Here is a 26951-nt window from a genome sequence, read left to right on the forward strand (position 1 = left end):
CCTAAATGGTCTCTCTTTGGATTAAAGAAGGCATGGACAGGTTTATGGGAACTACAAAGTTATTTCAAGGTATTTTGAGCCCAACCAAGAAAAGAGAGGTGCTTTCTGTCATAAACCTCCTCCTTTTCTAATACAAATTCCCTTTTCAGCTTCTCATCATCCTTAAACCCTTCCAAGAGGAAGTTAAAAAAAAGGTATACATTCTCAAATGTCTGAAAATGATTCGAGAGGGAAATTTACCTTTTAACTCTCCCCATATTAACCTATTTTCTACTGCCCAGCATTGAAGTTAATCAACTACAGGAAAACCTTCCTGTATGAAAAGAACCACTCCTCCCAGTTACAGAGATTTTCCCCCCAGTTCAAATGACAATGTTGTTTGATAAAGATGTTACCTGATCTTTAAAGTCTTTAGTGGGACAGTCCTGAAGGGCGCCCAGTTTTCAGTCTCTGCTTTGCGCTTGCCCATCCCAGCTGATTCTCTTCTGTACTCTATTATCTGCAGGCCATTTGCAGTTCATCATGGATCTCGGGAGAGGCATGGGGGAGCATATCAATAGAACTATCTTTGGAAATAATGGCATTTGGAACTGATTTTTGTCTGCTTCATAACTGAGAGCAATTGCTCCCTGAAATACCCTTCTCAGGGAGGCGAGGCTGCTTACCCAGCCTGTTTCTGCATGGTTCTCTTAAATGCTTGGGTTTCAAGCCCTGTGTGTAATTTCCCCAGACAGGGGCTGGTATCGCCTCCCCTCCTGCGAACTTCATTCCTCTGGATCCTGTTCTTGTTGATCCTGCTTTGCTTTTGGATGGATTTCTTCAGAAACAGCAGTCCGATGTTCCAGGGTTCTCTGCTCTGCTGTGGTCTACCTTGCTCACCAAAGATCGCCGCTGTGGTCATTCCTGGGCCCTGGGAACCAGGGTGCGCGTGCACCTCTTCTCTGTGCTCTGTCTGGCCGTGAGTCTCAGCCCTTGTTCTGTTTAACCCTGGTACTATTTCTTTCTCCTTTGCCTCACTTTTCTAGCTGGTTTCCTTCTGCATCTTCTTCCACTAGGTTAGCTCACCTGCACTGTTGTGTGTGTTCAGTCGATCACCTGCATTTGGCACCAAATAGTATGGGGTCGCCCAGAGTCGGACACGACTGAAGCGACTTAGCAGCAGCAGCAGCAGTTTACTCTGAACCCTTGCTGGGAGCTGATTCTGGTGGCCAGATGGCAACAAGAAGACGTTAAAGGCAGCCTTTTAACCTGTGACTTGAAAGACACTTTACTTCCCTTGGACTCTTTACTTCCCTTGGAAAACAGTTCCTGTTTTTCCTCAGTTGTGGTAAATAATGTTTTAAAAGACTACATCTTTTTCACTTGGATTTTAAAATATGTTTATTACCAAATACACATTTTAAGATTTTTTTTTAATCTAAAGAAACATTGTTGTTTCTCAGACTTTTGGTAAGTATTGCGTTTTGTTTCTTCTTTTCCTTTTTCTTTCTTTAGAATTGCTGGCTATAAGGGAGATTCCAATTACATATAGTTTTATTATTTGGGGCTTCCCCTGGTGGCTCAGCTGGTAAAGAACCCTCTTGTCAATGCAGGAGACTCGAGAGACTCAGGTTCAATCCCTCGGTCAGGAAGATCTCCTGGGGAAGGAAATGGCAGTCCACTCCAGTATTCTTGTCTGGAAAATTCCATGGATAGAGGAGCCTGGTGGTCTACAGGTATTTATTATTTACTGTATTAACTAAGCTCACTTTTTATGTTAGTTTTACAAAAATGGATTGCTGTAATAATTAAAATTTAACTCAAAAAATAAAAGTACATGCAGCTGGGGTATCTCTAGTCCACATTTCAGGTTTCCACATCTGTTGCATTTGTCTCTTAACTTCCAGCAGACTTGCGGGGAATGTTCCACAAAAGAGCAAGCAAGAACATACAAAGTATCAGAGATGTAGTCTCAGAAGTGGCACCCTGTCATTTCTGTCCACATATTATTGGCCAAAGCAAGTCATGTGCACCAGCCTGAAGCCAGGGCAGACAAATATACTGCCTGCGATCAGGTCATGGGTAATATGTGGCTGCACTGAGGGATGAAGAATTGGAAGCAGTCTTCCCATATGCAACAAACAGCTCCTTTCCTCTTTGGGTGTGGAACTGTTGGGAATGGCTCCAGGTGCAGACATCTGTCTCCAGCAGGAGAAGATGAAGCAAGGTCTAGACAGAAGGAGATGGAAGAGAATTTTAATAATATTCTAATTCTTTTGTTTAATTTTAAAATTTATTTTTAATTGGAGGATAATTGCTTTACAGTATTGTTTTCGTTTCTGATTCTTGCATAAATTAGTGTAAGTTTGGTTTCTGTTACTTGCAATCAAAAGGTTATCATACACATATAATTTGTGTATATCCAAAGGCCTTTATATAAAAAGAAGCATCCTTTATCCCAATGCAAATATCTATAGGCTAATTCTGGAGGAGTTAAATTTCTTCATATTAGAAGTGAACTATGTGTATTTCATTGAGTTTATTAGTTGATCAAATTAAACTGAGCTACACAAGTTTTCAAATAAAGATATTATCTAATATTGCAGTAAAATGATTCATAATCAATGTAAATTGAGGAAGGCATATAAAACTAAGACAAAGTAATAATGTTTATATTATTAAGTCAGGAATTTTATAGTTTTTAACCATGTTAATTAAGGCAGTTATGTGAAATATTGAATTTATCCCTGGAAATTTACCTCAGTAAAATAATCTCACAGAAGCAAACACTCAAAAGCATGAAGCAGTTTATGACAACCTCATTCATAATACTAAATAAAGCAAATGATCTAAATTAAGAGAATGCTTTATTAAATTATGTCAGTTTTTCAAGATGGAATATTGTATAGATGGAATATTGTATTGTATCAGGATGGAATATTGTATCATTTTTAAGCATGTTAAGAGAATTATATAAAATATTGAAATATGTTTATGACCTAAGTGAAAAAGCAAAACATAAAATATTACGTACATGAATATTCAAATGAAGTACTCTGGAGCCAGTGCATGCGGGCTGGGAAAGACCCTGCCCATGGGTCTCTGGCGCCCCATTGGCATCAGAGCACCAAGTGGAGGGTTGCAGACTGTGGGTCGTGCAGAGGACCCAAGACCGGTTGGCTACGGATAGACTCTCCCCACACTGCTTCTTCATACCATGTGGACGCCTACAAGGACAATGAGCATCACAACTTCCTTTGAATTTGATCTGGACAGGCCTGATCATCTATGTGAGCCTGCTTCTGCTGACTCCAAAAATCCTGAGTCTGCAGTTTGATCCTCAAGTCAATGCCTTCCTGTCCTGGGCTCACTCCTACGCTGCCTTCCACAATTGGTCTACCTGCTGGGTCTGCAGAGTGCTCCCCTCTTCATCAGTGGAGAGCTTCCCAAGGTGGGCATCTCCACTTCAAGGAAAGGACTTCCTCCAAGTCTGCGAATACCTTTGACAACAACAATCATATGTGATGCCTACTCTGATGACATCTAACAATCCAAAGATGGACTGGTGCAACACTCTGTACCTTAACTATGGACATAATGTGACTTCTAACTTTGCTGACTGTTCTGCTTTTGCTGTTTGCTCCCTGCATCTGTAACTGTGTAACTGGATTTGTTTCTAGTTGCATGAAGGCTTTTAAGTTACAAATGGTTGCTTATACTCTTGCTGCTGCGGCAGCTTCCTCGAACTACTACTTGGGGCCCCTGGATCAGAGATCCTCAATATGAGGGTTAGGAGAATATGTTGCCTCACCAATTTAGGGACAACACCCCTTATCAGCTCAGAAGCAGTTATGAAATGAAAATGATGTCCCTTTCTCTAGACAACATAATTCTCCTAAAAGAAAAGGGGAGAATGAGAGGGTAACAGGCAGGAAAGCTAGGGGTCTCCAAACAGAGGAAATAGGCTGCAACTGTCAGACATTTTTTATTTCTCTTTTAAGCAGCAGGAGGAAACAAACTACAAGTGTTAAATTTTTGGCTTCCCTGGTAGCTCAGTTGGTAAAGAATCCCCCTGCAATGCGGGAGACCTAGGTTTGATCCCTGGGTTGGGAAGATCCCCTGGAGAAGGGAAAGGCTACCCACTCCAGTATTCTGGCCTGGAGAATTCCAGGGACTATATAATCCATGAGGTCTCAAAGAATTGGTCACAACTGAGCGACTTTAAATGTAAAATGTAAAAGAAGTACTTGCTTTACACATGCATTTCCATGTCCACAATAAGCACAACAAAGACACACACACACACACACAGAGTCATTATCTTTTGGAGTGCAATGGAGACAAATTGTATTATGAATGCAGCTGTAATTTCCTCTTACCCAGGTAGAAGATACTCATCATCTTTGAGTACAATTACTCTTCTATGGGCTCATTGTCCATGCAAAAGTCAAAATTCTCTCTTAGAATCAAGAAACTGAAACTGTAGATACGAAACAACTCTGAATAAAAGCATCAGAGCTGAATTTTGTGAGCAGAATCGAATCTCTGTGGGGTTATGGTGGGGTTTGAGTGAGGATATGATGAATGATGTCTTTCAGTGAGAAAAAGTGGGGTCAGGACTATTCCCTGGGGACTGAGAATAAATAAAAGGGTGATAGGTGGGTTCAGGGAGCCCATAGAGAAGGAAAACTAGTGGAGGGGATATGGCTGAGGGGTTCAATTCAAGGACCAGAGTATATTTCCTATCCAGTATTATTGTTTTCTTTCGTGTTTCTCCTTTATGATTTCCTTGTTATCTTTAAGCCTTCAATAAATTGTCTTAAATGCTCATCCAGGCGTTTGTTGCACTGTTAGGAACTGAGGGAGGGGCTTGCAACTCTCCTCGAGTACAGCAGAAGCCTGGCTTGCGTGGAGTAGTGGTAAGAAGTACAGTGGGGAACTGAGGGGAAGTCCTTGCAGCATGGTCTAGAAGGAGAGTTTATCTGGGGACCCCATCAGAATTCCGTTAGTATGGTAGAGTGAGAAACATCTTTTTCTGTTTGCCTAATACTTCATTTTTTCCTCCATCTTTTGCTGTGGAAGGATTTTACTTTCCCACCATGCTGAACTCAAGAGAGGCCATTTGACTCGCTGCGGCCAGTGAGATATGTTTGCAAGGAACATGCATCACTTCCGGGCAGAAGCACTAAGAATCAGTGCATATTTCTCCCATGTTTCCCTTCCCTCAGGCTGTCCCAATTGGTCCTGGAATGTTGCTCCTCCTCACTGTGGGTCATGGAGTGAAGGTGAGGGGGTCAAAGCCACAGCCAACTTTTGTTTGACATGTTATATTGGTGTGATGGTTAATTTTACATGTCAGCTTGAGTGGATCACAGGATGCCCAGCTATTAACTAAACATTTTTTCCAGATGTGTCTGTGAGAGGGTTTCCACGGGATATTAGCATTCAAATGATGGAACTCAGTAAATTTACCTCCTCCTTGTAGGTGGGTGTCATCCAACCTGTTGAGAGCAGGAACCGAACAAGAGGACGAAGGAAGAATTCTTCGTTTTCTCTGTTTCAGTTCTTGAGCTGGGACATCTCCTTTTATCTTCTCCTGTGCCGGGGCTGGGATTTCTACCATGAGCTCCCCTGGTTCTCAAGCTTTCAGACCTGGACTGAACTACACAACCAGTTTTCCTCCATCTCCAGGTTGCAGATTTTGGGGATGTCTTGACTCCATGATCACATGAGCCAATTTCTCATTATCTGTCTACAATTTGTTCTGTTTTTTTTTTTTTTTTTTTTCTGGAAAATCCTGACTAATAAAGCAGGCAATAGGTAAACATTTATAGCAATAAGTAATTGAGACTTGGGGTTACTTGTTACTGCAGCATAGCCTGGCCTATCCTGACTCATACAATGGGACTTTTCACAAACACAAAGAAGTAGCATATGCAAGACTAAACCTCTTGTGTCATCCAGGAGGGAGAGCTGATCTATATTATTTGGCATCTGCAATTCAAGTCCTGTGAGTCTTTGAGTTAAACTTTGACTTGTACTTGCACTTGGCCTACCGTGTTCAGGCCAAGAAGTATATTTTGGTGCCTCTGAAAAATGTCTTTTCTTCACCATAAGTGGTGTATTTGCTAACTCTCTCACCAGCTCCAATCTCAACTTTTGCTTCTTATGTTTTCCTCTTAGTTTACATTCAGGGACTCCAGTGATAACTGTCTAGTGAGCTCTCTACTCTAATTCAGAGACAGTGTTTGATGAATGTTGGTTTGATTTGTACAGATTTGTCAAAAGTGACATTTAAGAAAACAACTGCTGCCTTGATGAAACCTGATTGTTTCTGTCTTGACTCCTTCCCAAATTCGTATGTATATTATCAAATTGATCTGAGTATTATGTTTTCCAATGAAAGGATTTGATTTTAGGCAGATAATTTCATGTACATTAAAAAAAAGACAAACCATGTAATTCTGCAAGAGCAGGGACGCAGATTAATTAGAAAGGCCTCATTAGTTCCGGTGGGGAGGAGGGGAAGTTGATAGGCATGTCCCACTGACAATGGAGAAGTCACCACACCAAGATGAGCAGCCTGAAGCTGCACTCAGCAGGCAGCCCCATAAACGCTCTAACTGCTCACTCTTCTGCCCAGGTGTCTCTTGGCAAAGGCAGGTAGAGGATGCAAAGCAATTACTCAGATAATTAAGGAAAAACAAACCTGTGTGTGGCAGGTAACTTGGGGAACTCTTACTCAATTTTCTAGGCAACCATTGAAATTCTTTGCCTCCCTGTTGTCAGCAGAAATATGATCTGGCTCATAACAGCTACTTTAACAATTATAATGCTCTCAGTTGGTAAATATCCCTTCCTAGGAACTCTTGTTCTCATCAATCTAGAGTTTGAAATAGCTCGTGGGATCTCAGGGCTGTATTGTTCCCACTGATTCATGGCAAAACCCCCAATAACTGCTGTGAAAATGTTAGGCTATTTGTGAAACTTTGGAAACAGCTTCTGGCAACTCTTGTTTTGTGATTCTGGGTAAGATGAGACCTGCACCTTCACAGGCTGGGCAAATGAGATTCCAGCTGTGATGGAGGCCAAGGAAGAGGATTCACTGTTAATCTCTGTATGAGGCATTTGCTACATTTTACCTCCAACACCTTCCTAGGAGGCAGGTCCTACTATCATCACTTCAGAGATGAGAAAATGCAGCCTTAACCAGGCACACACTGGTGAGTGATAAAGCTAAAATTTCCACCCAGATCTTTTTGATTCCAAAGTTATTTTTACTCTTCCAGTGGCCCTGAGAGAATCCAGGGCACCTATAGACAGCGTAACAAAAAGCAGAGACATTGCTTTGCTGACAAAGGCCTGTATAGTCAAAGCTATGGTTTTTCCAGTAGTCATGTATGGATATGAGAGTTGGACTATAAAGAAGGTTGAGCACTGAGGAACTGATGTTTTCGAATTGTGGCATCTGAAAGAGTCTCTTGGAGTCAAGGAGATCAAACCAGTCAATTCTAAAGGAAATCAACCCTGAATATTCACTGGGGGGACTGATGCTGAAACCGAAGCTCCAATACTTTGGCCACCTGATGCAAAGAGCTGACTCATTGGAAAAGACCCTGATGCTGGGAAACATTGAGGGCAGGAGGAGAAGGGGACGACAGAGGGTAAGATGGTTGGATGGCATCACCAACTCAATGGACATGAGTTTGAGCTGACTCCAGGAGATGGTAAAGGACAGGGGCGTGCTGCAGTCCTTGGGGTTGCAAAGAGTCAGACCTGACTTAGTGACTGAATGACAACAGCAACATAGTTTAAAAAACCTCATGGGTGTTTCTGGTGTCAGTGGGATTGGAAATTATATGTTAAGGAAATGGTTCTCAAAGTTTAGCATGCATTAGAATCATCTGTAAGACTAGAAAACACACTGATGTCTGGTACCACACCTAGAGAGTGTCTCATCCGGTCTGGGTTAGGGCCCAAGTATTTGCACTTCTGACAAGTTCCCAAGTGATGCTGCTGCTGACACCCAGGGACCATACTTAGAACCAGCCAAACCATACCGTATTTAGAACCAGCAGTACATTCAGGAACTCAGAGAACTCAGAGAATTTTATGTGACAGCATAATGGGAATGAAATCAGATGTCTGCAAAATCACCTTAGAAAGAATGGTTGAGAATAAGTCCTGACCAATAGTGAAACTAACACATTCTAGAGAGAATATGGGGGAGTTTGTAATTTCATCGGTTCTGTCTTGTTGCAACAAACATTTGAAGCGATGGACAGACCAGTGTTACAGCCCTTGGATGGACCAGTGTTACAGCTCCGTGTTACAGCTCAGTTTATTTAGAAAGCAAAGGAAAATACATCCTGGAGGTGTGTGGGTGGGCTGACCTAAAAGATGCAAAGAGAAGGGAAACCCCTGGCCCGATTTTGGCTCCTGTTTTTATACGTCTTTTCTCCTCCCCCTGGGCCTGCCCTATGTAAACTGGGCCAGCCAAAGAGTGCTGTTTGTTCTACCTGATGTCCTCACTCTGGTCCTCAGACCTTCCTTTGTTCTATTTTCATGGGCTTTTCCCTTCTTTGTCTTTTAGCCACCACCATTCTGGACTTTTTTTCCCTTATTCTAACTACCTAACAGTTGGAAGAGAGGTATTAATTATTAATAACAGAACAGACAGTTTCCCTCTGAAAGGAAGAAGTGATGAAATGGTCCGTTTCTACCTTTTGTACTGATTCTCTGGACACTAAGCCACCTTGGTGGCTAAGTCAGACTAAGTCATGTCTGACTCTTGCAGACTCATGGACTGTAGCCTAACCAGGCTCCTCTGTCCATGGGTTTTTCCAGGCAAGAATACTAGAGTGGGTTGCCATTTCCTTCTCCAGGGGATCTTCCAGACCCAGGAATCGAACCTGGGTCTTCTGCATTGCAGGCAGATTCTTTATGGACTGAGCTACAAGGAAAGCAAGCAACCTTATGAACATTAATTCAATTAACTTATTTGATTATTTTATTTTATTTTTCCAGGTGTCTGATATCTGAAGAGGTTTCAAGCAGGACGATTTTTCAGGAGCACCGCTCTGCCTAATCCCCCGCGGGTGCCATTTGTATTGAATTCTATGTAAATGGTGCCCCCTGGAGGAGTGGAAAGGAATACCATCCTAAGTGAAGGATCTAGCGTTGTTTCTTCAACAGGATTTGTATGCCCCTAGATTCTACTCTCACATTAAACTAGAAAACTGAGGACCTATGAGCACAGTCACTCTGAGAAACTTTCCCTTGAGAAAGACTTTTCTAGGCAATATTCCAAGTATCGCAGGATCTACAATTCTTCAAACAAGTGAAAATGGTAGGAAAAGATAGTTAACACATCCAGACACTATCAGGATGTGTATCTTGCGTCTCTGTTTTGTGGGGATAAAATTATTGCAAGATTTGACTTTACAAAGTAGAAATTTTGACTGAAAAGGAAACAAATGTGTGTCTTTTTGAGAGAGCAAGAAGTCTCTTGGTTGGAGCCCTTTGGTACAGAAGGGTTATTCTGTGCCATGAGCCATGAGCGTAAAATGCCATGAGCGTAAAACCTGGAAGAGGCTCTGCATAAGACCCACTGATGTTCCATGTCTCATGACCCTCTTCCCCCCATCAGAAGATCAAACTCATTCTAGGTGTCATGCTTTTCTATGACCTGCTAATTTTCCAAGATCCCCTGTGTTCAAAGTATATACTTAACAGCTATGTGTCCTTACTTATCCTTCCTGGGTCTCTCTTTCCTTATTTATGGGATGACTACAAAGATGACCAATAGAGAGATATAGATGGATAAGGCTGAGGACAGTGATTGACACACCCTGGCATCTATAAGTGTTACTTTTACTGTTATTATTCAGACATGCTTATGAAGAAGGCCCTGTGGATGACTTGTTACATATTGGATATTTAAGGGATTGGCTTCCCTTGTAGCTCAGTCGGTAAAGAAACCACCTGCAGTGCAGGAATCCACCTGCAATGCAGGAGACCTGGGTTTGATTTGTGGGTTGGGAAGATACCCTGGAGAAGGAAATGGCAACCTACTCCAGTATTCTTGCCTGAAAAAAAATCCCATGGTCAGAGGAGCCTGGTGGGCTACAATCCATGGGATAGCAAAGAGTCGGACACGATGTAGTGACTAACCCACCAAGGGATTGGAAAGTGTTTAATTAGTGGAGATAATTTTGGGTGGGCTTCCCTTGTGGCTCAGCTTGTAAATAATCCGCCTGCAATGTGGAAGACCTGGGTTTGAACTCTGGGTATGAAACATCCCCTGCAGAAGGGAAAGGCTACCCACTCCAGTATTCTGGCCTAGAGAATTCCATGGACTGTAGAGTTCATGGGGTCGCAAAGAGTCTGACGTGACTGAGTGACTTTCACTTTCAGTGTTGGGGGCGCACAGAGTTGGACATGACTGAAGCGACTTAGCAGCAGCAGCAGCAGTCTAATCCATGTCTACAAGGGAGAGAGCTAGAAAGGCATGGAAAACAGTTAGATAAGAGAACCAGTAGAGAGATGTAACCTTGAACTCATCTGGAAAGCAGGTTATCAGGAGTAAGTGATTCCAGGGATTTTCCTGGTGTTTCAGCAGTAACCACTCCGCGCTCCCAGTGCAGGGGGCCCAGGTTTGATCCCTGGTCAGGGAATTAGATCCCACGTGCCCCATGCCACAGCTAAGACCTGGCACAGCCAAATAATTAAAAATAAGCATTTTATTTTATTTTTTTAAAATAAGCATTTTAAAAAGGAATACATGATTCCAATCTGATGAAATAAGAGGCTGTGGACATGGGAATCGTATCTGGGAGAGAAGAAACAATTGTTGTCCGTGGTGTGTGACCCAAATTCCCTCTTAAGAGTCATCTCGCTCTAATGAGAGTTGTTCATACTGCCACTGATAGACTACTAGGATCTGGAAATCAATTTATATGAGCTGTGATCAGCATTTAAAAAAGAGAACAGAATGTAAAAGACCAGTGTCCCTTCATTGCACATAGTGAGTAAACATTGTGTCACGAATCTTAGTTATACACGTCCATGTGGCCAGGGTCATGGTGCACAATGTGTTTTTTTTTTTTTTTTTTTTTATCATGGAGTTTGGTACAAGTCACTGCTCTAGGGTATTCACTAGGGTAGGGAGTTTTCTCTGCTCTTGCAAGGTCTTTATCTCTTCTCCAAGCTGCTTTTTTTTCTCCCCAGCCTTTTCTGAGCCAAAGCAAGTACCTACTTCTTGCCCTTCTAGTCGGGGGGCCTGGCCTCAGGGTACCTTCTAAAGTGATGGCCTCACCTCTGCAAAATCCTGGAGGTGATGGCGAGCCTGCTGGGGATCAGTTCCCCTCTTTTTTTGTTTTTATGATCCAGTTGCTCACATATTTCAAATCTTTCATTAACATTTTGGTGAAATACTTTAAACTTTGCTGCTTACCTCTAGTTTTCCTGAAGTCTAAGAAAACAGTGGCCTGGAACTGAAATCCTGTGCAGGGGTCACTTCTGCCATGCTCCTGCTTCATCATTGTGATTCCCTGGCCTCAGGGCTACATGCCTCAGGGCTGGAGAGCTCTTCGTGCAATTTACTACCTGCAAATGTTTATTCATTTGGGGAGGAAAATGCTGCCTAATAAAGAGTTCCATGCATTTTTTATTTACTTATGAATATTTTAAAATGGCGGGTCAAGTTTAAAATATCTCTTTTAGATCCATCTATCTCCTCTCCTCCTCCTGGCCCTGGCCATGCTTTTCCAAGGGGTCTTAGAGGAAGAAGAAGGCTTGGTCTGCTTTTTTACTCCTTATCTCTCATTTCTTGGGGCACTTTTCTTCTTGATTACAGAGGGGAGATGGAAAGGGGTGGATCTGTTATTCCTGGTGTGCATTGGCCGTCCCTTGGCTATTGCTTCCTGTTTTAAACACTTGTTTATTTATCTATGCCTGCGCCACGGCATGTGGGATCTTAGTTCCCTGACCGAGCATCAAACCCATGTCCCCTGCAGTGGAAGCATGGAGTCCTAAACACTGGACCTCCAGATAATTCCATTGGCTATTCCTTCTTAGGTTGAGATGGACCAAGTACAGATAGCCACTGAGGGTGGGCATCCCATGCTGCTTCCTTCTTGAGGTACACGTGTGAGTTCTTTACGCACCTCTTAGTATGAACCCAGACCTCCATCTCTTGTTTCCATCAAGTTTCCTACCAAGGGAGACTAACTAGCTCAAGTTTTTCGAATCCCACTGAAGCTTTCACTACCAGTGATGCACCCTGCCATTCTTTTTCCATCACTGGGGACACCAACCCTGGGCGTGGACCTCTTGTTTGGAGTACAGTAAGCATGGCTTTAGCCCAGCTACCTTCTGCAGTCAACCATGAGTCACTGCAGACTCAGGTTTCCTGGAAATGCCAGGTAGCAGGAGGGCTGGTTTTCCCAATTCTAGTCTCTCTCTCTGCCCTCTGAGTCCTCCTCTTCCCTGCTCAGAGAGGCTCAGAGAGTGAGCGGCTCAGCACGACTGCCCCATCAGCCTGTGTCCCCTGAGGATCAAGCCCACCCCTCTTGTTTCTGACACCCCAATATCTGTGAGTGTTCCCCTTTTTGCTTCCTCCATGGAAAGTGCTGAGGCCCTCACCTTTTCACTGATGACTCACGATAGGCGGTCTCTCCTCCCTCTCCTTTCCATGGTCTTGTGCTTGCTTAGGGCAGGGGAATGGTTGAGATCAGTACAGCTTGTTGACTCCAGTCTATTCAAATGTTCTGCCGAGGTTCACGCCTCCAGCTGTTGGCAGCTGTCTTTAGAGTGGGAGGTGCTTGGTGTGTCTCTGCCTTCTGCTCCAGGTCTCAGTCAACGATTCTGAGACAACAGAATTACTATCTTGAGCGCCCCACTGTGTGCAAGATGAGGGATCTGTATCATCTACTCTATTCATATCTTAAAGAGTTAAGTTGGTTGTTCACTTTGGCAGCACTTGCACTAAAATTAGGGCTTCCCACGTGGCTCAGCAATAAAGAATCCACCTGCAATGTAGGAGACACAGGTTTGATCCCAGGATCAGGAAAATGCCCTGGAGAAGGAAATGGCAACCCACTTCAGTATTCTTGCCTGGAAAGCTCACAGAGGAGCCTGGCGCAGTATATAGCCTGTGGGGTCACGAAACAGTTGAACATGACTTAGCGAATAAAACAGCAACAACAAATACTAAAACTGGAAGGATACAGAGAAGATTAGCATGACCCCTGCACAAGGATGACATGCAAATTTGTGAAGCATTTCATGTATTTTTTTTTACAGTGGAATATGACTCAGCCATAAAAACGAATGAAATAGTGCCAGTTTCAGAGGCATGGACCTAGAGACACTCATGCAGAGTGAAGTAAGTTAGAAAGAGAAAAACAAATATCATATATTATCCCTTATGTGTGAAATGCAGAATAGTGGTATAGATGAACTTACTGACAAAGCAGAAATAGAGACAAAGATGTAGGGAAGAAACTTATGGACACCAAGGCGGGGGGAAGACAGATATGGGATCAACTGGGAGACTGGGATTGCCATATATACACTATTGATACTGTGCATGAAACAACTAGCTAACGAGAACCTACTGTTTAGCACTGGGAACCTTACTCCATGATCTGTGGGGATCTAAATGGGAAGGAAATCTAAAGAAGAGTGGATATATGTATATGTAAAAGTGACTCACTTTGCTGTATGCCTGAAACTAACACAGCATTGTAAAGAAATTACACTCCAATAAAAGTTAATTAAAAGGAAGAAATAAGTAAATTGGGCCTTGAAAAAAAAAAAAAAGAGTTAAGTTGGAAGGCTCTGAAACTGAAATTTTGAAATGTCTATAAACATCCCTGAACATATTGCCAAGAGATGATGTCTTTTCTTGAGAGAAAAGCTGTTCTGATTGGAAAGGCTTGTGGACTTGGGATTGGATCTGGTTCACATGGCAGCCACAACACTGTCCCTGAGCAGATATACTGCGCTTAGTCGTTCAGTGGTGTCTGACTCTTTGTGACCCCATGGACTATAGCCCGCCAGGCTCCTCAGAATCCATGGGGATTCTCCAGGCAAGAATACTGGAGTGGGTTGCCATGCCCTCCTCTAGGGGACCTTCCCAACCCAAGGATCGAATTCTGGTCTCCCGCATTGCGGGTGGATTCTTTACCATCTGAGCCACCAGGGAAGCCCAAGAATACTGGAGTGGGTAGCCTATCCCTTCTTCAGTGGGTCTTCCCAACCCAGAAATTGAACCAGGGTTTCCTGCATAGCAGGTGGATTTTTTTTACCAGCTGAGCTACCAGGGAACCCCACCCAACCCCCACCCCTGCAGATTCTTCTCAAAATTAAACGAGGGAAACTAAAAATGCACAAAAGAAGGGGAGAAATAAGCAAATCTATCTTGGTCTGTAATGCATATCCATTAAATAGAAGTAACTAGAAAAAAATAACATCATAATTACTCTCAGTACAGTTTTTTTTTTTTCATGAATCATAGAATTTGTGGGATTTCAAACATTGACTTGAAAAAAAAAAAGGTATTTTAAAAACTACCTTTATATTATTTGGCTATTTTAGTAACTAGTTTACCATCCTTATGGCATGTCATGTGTTAATTTTGGATATTTTTCCCCCAAATAGCATCTGTTCATTTACTGCCATACAAATGGACTTAACTATTATGAAACATTCAAATGGTAAAAAAGGTTTGTTAAATGTCCACCCCTCTTTTTTTTTTTAACCTAAGGTGCATGTTAACCTGGGAGGATGCAGGGGCAAAGTAACATATGAGATGGTAAAGACAGTGTCTCTGCTCTGAACACACACTCAGAAATACCCCTGCATTGTCCATCACCGTGACTTCTTAACTGAGTCACATTATCAGTGAAGTGAAGTCGCTCAGTCGTGTCTAACTCTTTGTGACCCCATGGATTCTAGCCTACCAGGCTTCTCTGTTCATGGGATCCAGGGGGGACTGGCAATTCTCTTGCTGAAACTCTCAGAATTAATGCTCTTCTTTATCCTCTTCATTCTCCGCTCTGAAGAGAATGGCCTTCCATCTTTCTTTCCTTATTATTATTATTTTTTCCATGCAGGATCTTAGGTCCCTAACAAGGGATCGAACTTGTGCCCCTTGCAAGGGTAGCGTGGAGTCTTAACCACTGGACCACCAAGGATGTCCCTGGGCTTCCATTTCAGAAACTTCTGCAATGACTTCAGTTGCAGCATTGACATAATCCCTTCTGTGGCCACAGACCCCAAGGAGTTGCCCTTCAACCTGCCCTGGTGACATGAGTATGTGATTTGAAAATTCAAGGTTTCCTATGGCCCTCACTCAACAAGGAAAGTGTGCCTTCTTCTCACCAGGGGTACTTTTCTTTGATTCCTTCTTTCAGCTTCTCATACCTTCTGAGCTCAGATCAAGCCTGAGTCGAGTTACCCAGCATCTAGACTGAAAGTACATGAGTCCGAGCAAACTCTGGGACATAGTGAAGGACAAGGAAGCACGGCATGCTGCAGTCCCTGGGGCTGCAGAGTTGGGCGTGACTTAGCGACTAAACAAGAAGATCGAAAGGAAACAGGATACTTACAAAACTACATCCCAGATAGTTTATTCTTGGTAACCATTGGTTGAGGCTACATTCTGGCGCTCATAATATTCAAAATGCATACTTAATGACCAGTTGTCTTGGCACCACGATGGAATGGGGAACTGACTAATTGCTAGGTCAAACCAGTGCACACAGGCTGAATATCAGATTGGACAGGGGTCCCAAACGGGGCAGGCCTTCAGGCCATGTTGCCAGTGGATGAGTTTTGTTAGGTATGCAGAGCGGTTTTGGACTCTGTTTCTGAGACTTTAGGCCTTGAGGACGCATGTCCTCTCTCATTTCCAGCCATGAAATTAAAAGATGCTTGCTCCTTGGAAGAAAAGTTATGACCAACCTAGACAGCATATTAAAAAGCAGAGATGTTACTTTGCCAACAAAGGTCCATCTAGTCAAAGCTATGGTTTTTCCAGTAATCATGTGTGGATGTGGAGTTGGACTATGAAGAAAGCTGAGGCCCGAAGAATTGATGCTTTTGAACTGTGGGGTTGGAGAAGACTCTTGAGAGTCCCTTGGACTGCAAGGAGATCCAACCAGTCCATCCCAAAGGAAACCAGTCATGCAAATTCATCGAGAGCACTGATGCTGAGGCTGGAACTCCAATACTCTGGCCACCTGATATGAAGAGCTGACTCACTGGAAAAGACCCTGATGCTGGGGAAGACTGAAGGCAGGAGGAAAAGGGGAGGACAGGATGAGATGGTTGGGTGGCATCACTGACCCAGTGGACATGAGTTTGAGTAAACCTTGGGAGTTGGTGATGAACCGGGAGGCTTGGCATGCTGCAATAGAGTTGGACATGACTGAGCGACTGAACTGAACTGATCTTGTCTCATGTCTTAGAGCTTACTGGCTTTGCTGATTTGTCTTACCTTTGCTTTCTGGAAACCATCTACCTGTTCCAGACATTTTTTCAAACCTTTCTTTGTGGTCCCATCTTTGTCCCGGGGTGGTTCACTTCGATTTATCTCTCAAAATATCCCAGATTATCATCACTTGGACAGGTCCTCATACACGTGGGAATTGTATGACACCTCCTCTGATTGCTGGGCCTAAATTGCCACAGAGGTAGGCATCCCATTCTGAATCTGAGCTACATCTGAGTATTGCAGCTACTCATTAAATTATAATTGACTTGGAAAGGAGAAACTAAACATAGAAGCCGACAATGGCTAGGCCCTATATAAAAATAGAACTCTGACCCACAACCTACAACAAACTTGCCCAGGAAACCAACCCCTTTACTGACAATAAACTGTCCAGGAAGCCAGCCTGTCATACGTCAGACTGCTGACTTGTTCAAAGTCAGACTACTATTTCTAATAACAATCTAGGGAGTGTTCCCTGTGGTCAGACTCCAGGCTTCACTGCTGAGGCCTCAGGTTCAATCTCTAGTTAGGGAACTAAAAATCCCACAAAATGCAAGGCCAAAAAAAAAAAAAAAAAAACCACAAAACCAGCAACCAAACAAAAGGCAAGACAAAAACCCCAAAAGAAACAGTCTAGAAGGCTACACAGTAATTTTTGAAACAATCAACCCCAAATGCCCAGAATTTGATTAAAAATAGCTTCGCAAATTTTTGTCCCACTTCCAACTGAGGGTCAACCAGAAAAACCCAAATATGTATCCTTAACCGCCCACAGAAGGTACCCTGCTGATTTAGCCCTCCTTCCGCTTTCCTGAGCCCACAGCCTCCACTCAGAGCACACCTGAAGCCTCTCTGGTTTGTACCATCAAGTTTTCTACTTCCCTGCCTGCCTTTGCATCTTTGCCAAGATGCCAGGAGCAGTGGCTGACTCACTTCTTATCCAAGTTCTGAATAAATAGCCCTTCATTGTTCTCATTTGATTGGTCTTTGTCTATTTCCACAGAAATACATTCAATTCTAACTCTTTAGATGTCATAATGATAATAAAAGCCTTCAGTAAAATTTAGGCAAATTATTTTAGAAAGGAAAAATACGATTTTTTTTTTTTGCATTTTGTAAATGTTTAAGGAGGGTGGTATGGAGGGAGGAAAATGTCCCCTTTAGCATTTTTTTAAAATTTATATTTACATTTATTTTTAATTGGAGGATAGTTGCTTTACAATATTGTTTTGGTTTCTGCCATACTTTAACATCTTTTGAATCTCCTGATTCAATTTTCTGATTTTTCCTACTACCACATAAATTTGCAATGAAACAGCTGACTGTAAAATGTTGAACTTTGCTACTTTTAAGCTGGAAACTTTTTTGAAGCTTGAGGCAGTCATTTCTGCAAAAGATGGCTTTTGGGTTTATTAATTAAAAAGAAGGCAGGGAGTATTTGAAATATTATCATCTGGGTGACTTTATTCTACATTTATAAATACAGCCTCACCACAATGAAGAGAAATTGAAAAGAGTTTGGAATATGGTGATAGCTTAAAACTGAAAATAATTCTTTTTAACATGAATAATTATCCCACCAGTTTTATAACCTAATAAAAATCAAAGAAAAACCCTGGGCATTTTAATTATGAGAAATCATATGTATTTTGGGAAATTAGAAACATAACCCACATACTTGTACTTCAGAATCCTCACTTCAGAAATTCTCTCCCTGGAGATTTTCCGAAGAAGTGGATTTCATGAACTGGCTTCTTGGCAGGATCCAATAAACACAGAGTTCAGTAAGAGACATACTGGTTTTGAGTTCAAGTTTAGCAACAATTTCAGTTCAGTTCAGTTCAGTCGCTCAGTAGTGTCCGACTCTTTGCGACCCCATGAATCACAGCACGCCAGGCCTCCCTGTCCATCACCAACTCCCGGAGTTCACTCAGACTCACGTCCATCGAGTCCGTGATGCCATCTGCCATCTCATCCTCTGTCGTCCTCTTCTCCTCCTGCCCCCAATCCCTCCCAGCATCAGAGTCTTTTCCAATGAGTCAACTCTTCGCATGAGGTGGCCAAAGTACTGGAGTTTCAGCTTTAGCATCATTCCTTCCAAAGAAATCCCCGGGTTGATCTCCTTTAGAATGGACTAGTTGGATCTTGCAGTCCAAGGGACTCTCAAGAGTCTTCTCCAACACCACAGTTCAAAAGCATCAATTCTTCGGCGCTCAGCCTTCTTCACAGTCCAACTCTCACATCCATACATGCAATTTACTTCGTGTTAAAAAAAAAAAAATTAAAAGTTTTATTTGGTTTCCCTAGTGGCTCTGATGGTAAAGAATCTGCCTACAATGCAGAGGACCCAGGTTCGATCCCTGGATCTGGAAGATGCCCTGGAGAAGGCAATGGCACCCCACTCCAGTACTCTTGCCTGGGAAATCCCTTGGACGGAGGAGCCTGGTGGGCTGTAGTCCATGCTGTCACGAAGAGTCAGACACGACTCAGCAACTAAACAACAAATGTTTTATTGGAGTATAATTGCTTTACAACGTTGTGTTAGTTTCTACTGTACAGCGAAGTGTATCAGGTATACGTATGTCCTGTTCCCTCTTGGGATTTCCTCCTAATCCCCGCACCCCAGTCCCATGCATCTAGGTCATCACAGAACATGGAACGGAAGCCTCTGTGCTACATATCAGGTTCCCACTGGCTATTTTACACATGGTGGTGTATATATGTCAATCCTATCTCCCAATTCATCCCACCCTCCCCTTCCCCCACTGTGTTCGCCGGTCTGTTCTCTATGTCTGTGTCTATTCCTGCCCTGTAAACAGGCTTATCTGTACCATTTTTCTAGATTCCATACATATTTGTCAATATATAGAGAGTGAAATAAGTCAAAAGGAGGAAAACTTCACATTGAACTGAGATGTGGAGCAGATGTCTTTGGACACTGTTTCCATTATATTTGTTCCTTTTAAAATATAGATTTTTTTTCTTATATATGCTAGACAGAGACAGAGAAGAGAATACCCTGATAATTTTCTTACTTTCTAGTAATCCCTTTAAAGCTTACTCTAATGTCTCTTATACATATTACTCATATTATGATGTAATTCCTACACCCTTCAGGAAATTCCCCAAAGACTCTCTTTCTGGGTGTCTCCATTGGTGGTTGTGCTTTGAAGAAAATGACATCAGAGGTGTTCAGCTGGCACTTGTTGACAAATTGATTCAACAAACTAATGTTACATTAACCTCAATTTGGAAGATACGCTGAAACAATAACAATCATTTAGCACTTATTTTGTTAACACTGGTTTTGGACTATCTGGCCTGTTTTCACCCCACCTCTGTGTTTTCTCTAATGAATTCACATTGACGATGTGTCTTTTGATTTCTTAATTATTCATTTTTGTTCTTGTGTAAAATGACAATGTCTTGTACTCACTCAGCCCTAGATTTATTTATTGACTTATCTGTGGCCGCGCTGAGTCTTCACTGCGGTGCTCTGGCTTTCTAAAGTTGCAGTGAGTGGGGGTCTCATTGCCGTGCATGGGCCTCTCATTGCCGTGGCTTCTTCTCACCTCACAGCATAGTCTCTAGGCACTCTTGTGCTTAGTTGCCCCCAGAGCATGTGGAATCCTCCAGGACCAAGGACCGAACCTATACACCCTGAATTGGCAGGTGGCGGCTTATCCACTGTCCCACCAGGGAATTCCCAGCCTGAGATTTTTAAAGATTAAAAGGACTTTCAGTGTTAATCTCCCAGCTTACCCTTTGTTTACAGGCATGACTCTTCTCTACTTTCTACTTTCTACACCGTGCCTAGAAAGCACCTGGAGGATTTATTAAAACTTGGAGTTTTAGCCCCCAGCCCAGAGCTTCTGCTTCCCTAGGTCTGGGGTCGGGGGAGTCCAAGAATTTTGCAAATTTCATGAGTTTCCAGGTAATGCTGCAGGTCTCAGCACCATATGGTGAGATCTATTTCTACTGTGTCCTGTGCGAGAAGCAGAGATTCCTCTGTGTGTGTGTGTGTGTGTGTGTGTGTGTGTGTGTGTGTGTGAGTGGTGATGGAAATGGTGGTGGTGGTGGTGATATAGAGGTACAGTTTAACCAGGGCCACGTGTGGACATAGATCATTGTGAGGAAACTGCAGGGCTTTTGGAATGAGTCCAGGTCCCAAAGGTGTTCAGGAGAGGGGGAAAGAGGAAGAGAAAGCCTGATATATTCCTCACAGGTGGACGCGTCTGCCATTTGGATTTCATTGGAATGAAACTCCTAAATGGTGTAAGCACCCCAGAGGGGCTGCTACATTGTCATATCTCAGACACACATACAATATTGGTATCTGCAGTTTATGCTGTCAGACTACATCATTAAAACTCTCTGCAGTGGTGGAGTAGCTAGATAAATATTTGTATATCTGGCTGCACACAGCCACTATTTATGTTCCCTTATTCTCCTGTTTGGTCTCTGAGTCAGATGGTGTAATTGGCTGTGAAGTTGAATCCCATCATCATAGTCATTCACCTGCTTAAAGATGGAAGTGGATGAATGATTTAGCGAGACTTGTAACCTGTTTATTGTCTGCCAAATGGTAAAGACAAGCAGCTCTTCGCAGATTACTGGATGTCTCCAGTTATTATGGATTCTTATAAAGACACTGAAAACAGGTGAATGTCAGTTCAGCAGAATAACAGTACACATTGGTATTTGGATCATTCTTGCGTACTATAAAATTGCAAGTGATTTCAGATTCTGAAAGGACTTTATAAGCTTCAGGTCTCAAGGCTCAGATTTTAATGCCACATTGTCTTTTCCATTTCAACTTTGTTTATTTTATTATGGAAAATTGCAAGCATATCTGGAATTAGAGAGAAGAGAATAATAAACTTTGATGGTACTATCACACAGATGCAATAATTATCATTATTTTGCCAACTGTGTTTAACCACTCTGCACTCTTGGGTATTTACTAGTAAATACCTCATTTCTGGGGCTTCTCAGGTGGCACTAGTAGTAAAGAACCTGTCTGCCAATGCAAGAGACATAAACATAGGTTTGATTCCTGGGTCAGGAAGATCCCATGGAGGAGGACTTGGCAACCCACTCCGGTATTCTTGCCCGGAGAATCCCATGGACACAGAAGACTGTTGGGCTACAGTTGGTAGTATCTCAAAGAGTTGGACACAACTGAAGAGACGGCATACATGCACGCACCTCATTTCTAACACATAAAGACTTTAAAACAATATACCCACAATAGTATTATCACATCGAACAAAATTATTATTTGAAATATTATTCCAATACATGTTGAAAGTTTTTCAATTGTTTCAAAATTTGTTAATTGTCCTATTTGTTCCATCAGGACTCAATCAAGGTTTTTTTTTTTTTTTAAATAGAGTTTGGTTGGTTTATCTTTTATGCTTCTATTATTGTTTAACAGCTTCCTCCTCTCCCACCTCTTTGTTTTTTAACAAGCCATTTAATTTGTTGAAGAGATGAGTCATTTTTCCTGTTGATTTCCTCCATTCTGTATTTGTTTGATGATTTTCTGTGGTCCAGCAGTCATGTATAGATGAGAGAGTTGAACCATAAAAAAAAGGCTGAGCACCAAAGAATTTATGCTTTCAAATTAGCATGCTGGAGCAGACTCTTGAGAATCTTTTGGACTGCAAGGAGATCAAACCGGTCAATCCTAAAGGAAATCAACCCTGAATATTCATTGGAAGGACTGATGCTGAAGCTGAAGCTCCAATATTTTGGTCACCTGATGCGAAGAGCTGACTCATTGGAAAAGACTCTGATGCTGGGAAAGACTGAGGACAGGAGGAGAAGGGGACGACAGAGGATGAGATGGTTGGATGGCATCACTTACTCAATGGGCATGAGTTTGAGCAAACTCCAGAAGATGGTGAAACTGCAACCCAGTCCATGGGTCGCAAAGAGTGAGACACGACTGAGTGACTAACAACAACGGCAGCCCTCATAAGGCACTCCTGCTGCTGCTGCTGAGTCGCTTCAGTCGTGTCTGACTCTGTGTGACCCCATAGACTGCAGCCTACCAGGCTCCCCCGTCCCTGGGATCCTCCAGGCATGGACACTGGAGTGGGTTGCCATTTTCTTCTCCAATGCATGAAAGTGAAAAGTGAAAGTGAAGTCGCTCAGTCGTGTCTGACTCTTCGAGACCCCATGGACTGCGGCCCACCAGGCTCCTCTGTCCATGGGATTTTCCAGGCAAGAGTGCTGGAGTCGCTAACTTCACCTTTTCCCTCCCTTCATGATGGGGGCACTTTGTTCATCTTGGCCAGTTACAGGTCTTGCCTTTATCCTCTGGATCCAGTGCTCTTTGACTTGTAAAATACCTCACTTTGGTTTCCCACTTTTATGAAATTTTCCATTCTTTCCCAGATCAGGTTTAGAAAAATAAAACCACATTTATTTATTTATTTGGCTGCACTGGGTCTTAGCTGTGACATGTGAACTTTTAGTGGAGGCATGTGAAGGTTCAGCTGCAGCATGTGGGATTTAGTTCCCTGACCAGGTACTGGACCCAGGTCCTCTGCACTGGGAGCGTGGAGTCTTAGCCACTGGACCCACCAAGGAAGTTCCTTTACCAGATCAGTTTTGTAACTATATTCTAATTTTCCATCTTTATCTTAGAAACAAACAAACCTTGGTTCCATAGCTCCTTGAAGATTGATTTCACTCATTTTCCGTTATTCTGTATAACCCAAATTCTCAAGGATGGTTAACTGTATTGGTTCGACCTCCTGAACTTTTCTTTAATATATTCCAGGATGGCTTCTGCACCGCCTCACCACTGTACTGAAACTTCTTGTCTCAGGATCACTGACAATCCTCACACAGCCATTTGCAGTGTCTCCTTCTCTGTCCTCTTATCCACCCCTTGGGTATGTGATGGCGTTGGCCACTTCCTTCTTGAAACACTCTCTTCTCCTGGCTATCACTGCATTATTGTTTTCTGATTTTCCAAATGCACTGGCTTCCTTAGTCAGTTTTCTTCTCAGCTGGCTCCTATTTCTCCCTTGAAGTACTGGCATTCCTCTGGTTTAAGTTGTGGATCCTCTTTTTTTTCCATTTTACTCTTTCTCCCTGAGTGATCCTATTAATTCTCTGTTTTTAAAAATCATTATGACTCGAGACTCCAAAGTTATCTCCAACCTAGATGATTTCTTTTTTTCTGAGCACCGTATGCAACTTTGCTTACCTGACAGCTCTGTATGTCTTACAGGCACTTCAAATCATATACACCTAAGATTGTTGTTGTTCAGTCGCTAAGTTATGTCCGGCTCTGTGACCCCATGGACCAAAGCATGTCAGGTTCCTCTGTCCTTCATTATTTCTTGGAGTTTGCTCAAATTCATGTCCATTGAGTGAAAGTGAAAGTGAAGTCGCTCAGTCATGTCTGACTCTTTGTGACCCCATGGGCTGTAACCTATCAGGCTCCTTGAGTAGGTGATGCTATCTAACCATCTCATCCTCTGCCTCTCCCTTCTCCTTTTGCCTTCAATCTTTCCGAGTATCAGGGTCTTTCCAATGTGTCGGCTCTTTGAGTCAGGTGGTCAGAGTATTGGAGCTTCAGTTTCAACATTAGTCCTTCCAATGAATACATCTAAGATAGACCTTCTCATTTCTTTTCTGTAAGTGAATACCCACCCCCATCTGTTCCATACCAATAAATAGCACAATTATCCTTTAGTTACTCAATCCAGGGGCTTCCCTGGTGACTCAGTGGTAAAGAATCTGCATGTAATGCGGGAGGCCCAGGTTCAATCCCTGTATTGGGAAGATCCCCTGGAGGAGAACATGGCTACCCACTCCAGTATTCTTGCCTGAAGAATCCCACGGACCGAGGAGCCTGAGACTACAGTCCACAGGGTCATAAAGTGTCAGACATGACTGAAGTGACTGAGCATGCAGATACTCAATCCAGAAACCTGAATCAGTCCTGATTTTCTTTTCCCATAACCCTATCCAAAGCATTGGTAACTTCAACTGACTCTACTCTCCAAACTGTCTCGACTCTCTCTTTTCTCCCTCTTTTTGATTCTTGGTCACAGCTCATCCTTCATAGACTATGCTCATATCTCTTTGACGGTCTCTCTGATTCCACATTTGCTCCTCTATAATCCATTTCCACATCACAGGCAAAAGTAATCATCTTCCAGAACATAACCCTCCTTTAGAAACCTTCAGTGGCTTTTTATTTTATCTGTAACAAATTCAACCTCTTTGTAAGTCTTGTTGGCTCTGTAGCTCTATCTGATCTGTCTCTGCTGATCTCTCCAAACTTAGGCTGCACTATGCCATCACTACACCAAAGTCACTCTTTTTTCTAACACACCCAAATCTTTCCTACTTCAAGATGTTCACACTTGCTGCTCCTTCTGTTTTGTTCTCTCCACTGTTGACTCATGTGAGTTGTCTATTGGAAATCAGCTTAAATATTGTCTTTGATGCAGATGGCTTTTCTGATCAATCAGACTAAAGTAGGTAGCAATTCTATTCCATCTATCTGTGAGTGATCTAAATATCTTTCAAATGAAAATTGCTTATTTTCAGTCTATTCTCAGAAAACAATTTCTTTCCCTAATAGTGATAAAAATCCCAGTGATCTATTCTTAGCCAAGCCAGTTTAAATATAAAATACTGACTGTGATGTGATTACCGTTTCATGACAATGGATTTGGATTCAAATTTGAGCTTAAACTTGTTGCTTTAAAATCAGCTCTTCCTTTTTCTGTTTCTTAATTAGCAGATAGATGATAAATCAAACAGAATGAAATAAAGGAGAGATAGAATACAACTGCTGAATGATAAGACAGCCTCGTAAGACTTCCTGCATTCAGGAACAGAGGAGTCATGAGGAAAAGGGTCAAACATCCCTTAGATGCTTGCTCTGTATTGGGCACTATGCATGCCTGCACACTCAGTTGCTTCAGTCGTGTCCGATTCTGTGACCCTATGGACTGTAGCCCATCAGGCTCCTCTGTTCATGGACTGTAGCCCACCAGGCTCCTCTGCTCCTCTGTTCATTCTCCAGGCAAGATTACTGGAGTGGGTTGCCATGCCCTCCTCTAGGGGAGCTTCTCAACCCAGGGATTGAACTGAGGTCTCCTGCACTGCAGGTAGATTCTTTACCATTGAGCCACTGGGGAAGCCCCATTAGGTACTATACTAGGTACTTAACTAGCTGTTCTGACTTTATAGCATTACTAGCCCGAAGTCAGGGCCACTGTTGTTGCTCAGTCACTAAGTCATGTCCGACTCTTTGAGATCCATGGACTGCCGCATGCCAGTCTTTCCTGCCATTTACTATCTCCCAGAAGTTGCTCAAACTCATGTCCATCGACTCGGTGATGCCATCCAACCATCTCATCCTCTGTCGTCCCCTTCTCCTGCCTTCAATCTTTCCCAGCATCAGGGTCTTTTCTGATGAGTGAGTTCTTTGCATCAGTTTCTTCGCCAAAGTTTTGGAGCTTCAGCTTCAGCATCAGTCCTTCCAAAGAGTATTCAGGGTTGATTTCCTTTAGGATTGACTGGTTGGATCTCCTTACAGTCCAAGGGACTCTCAAGAATCTTTTCCAGCACCACAGTTCAAAAGCATCTTTGGGGCTCAGCCTTCTTTATGGTCCAGCTCTCACATATGTACACGACTCCTGGAAAAACCATAACTTTGACTATATGGGCCTTTGTTGGCAAAGTGATTTTTAATCACTGCTTCTTAATGTGATGTCTAGTTTTGTCATAGCTTTTCTTCCAAGGAGCAAGAAGTCATGGGCTATTAACTCATACTATTTTAGAGTTGGAATGGGATGAACATGCCCATTATGTGATTCCTTTAGCAATACATGATCTAATGCTTTCCTGGTCTCCCCTTGAACTCTCTACCTCCCACTGCAGCTCATTCCATGGTTAATAATTCTAATTACCAGAATGTTTTAGCTCAATGGCCTGTAACTATCACCATGTAACTTCCAGTCACTATACCTATTTCTGTCCCCTGTGGCTCCACAAAGTGAGATGTCTCTGTCTACCCCATGAGTCCTCCATGTATTAGAAGGTGGTCATCAAGTGGCCTTCAGGGCTCCTCCAAGCCAAATGTTATCAAGATGGTTTTAGACTTAGGGTTAGTGTGACTTGAGGCTGACTGACCACAACTAGGATTCTTGCAGACTTCCTGCCTTCATTTTCCCCTGTGCCTCTGGGCCAGGTGAACATAGTTGGGATCATTTTGCAGTTCCTTCTCTCTAAATAAATACTTTTTTAGGTGTAAGGATGCTCCTATTATCATTGTCCATAGAATAGCTGCTCTTTAAGTGCTGGCGTTTTATTTGTGCTGCTGCTGCTAAGTCGCTTTTGTGCTAGACGTATATTAACTTTAATTCAGTGGCTTCCCAGGTGGCTCAGTGATAAAGAATCTGCCTGCCAGTGCAAGAGACACAGGAGGCACAAG

General features: G+C 42.7%; 1 pseudogene; it reads left to right on the forward strand.

Annotated features, from left to right (window-relative positions):
- The first annotated feature begins 13178 nt into the window (after nucleotides 1-13178).
- Nucleotides 13179-13274, forward strand: LOC120859482 (annotated as a pseudogene).
- The last annotated feature ends 13677 nt before the right edge of the window (nucleotides 13275-26951 follow it).

Source organism: Oryx dammah, unplaced genomic scaffold, assembly GCF_014754425.2.
Source record: "Oryx dammah isolate SB20612 unplaced genomic scaffold, SCBI_Odam_1.1 HiC_scaffold_2, whole genome shotgun sequence".
Classification (NCBI taxonomy): Eukaryota; Metazoa; Chordata; class Mammalia; order Artiodactyla; family Bovidae; genus Oryx; species Oryx dammah.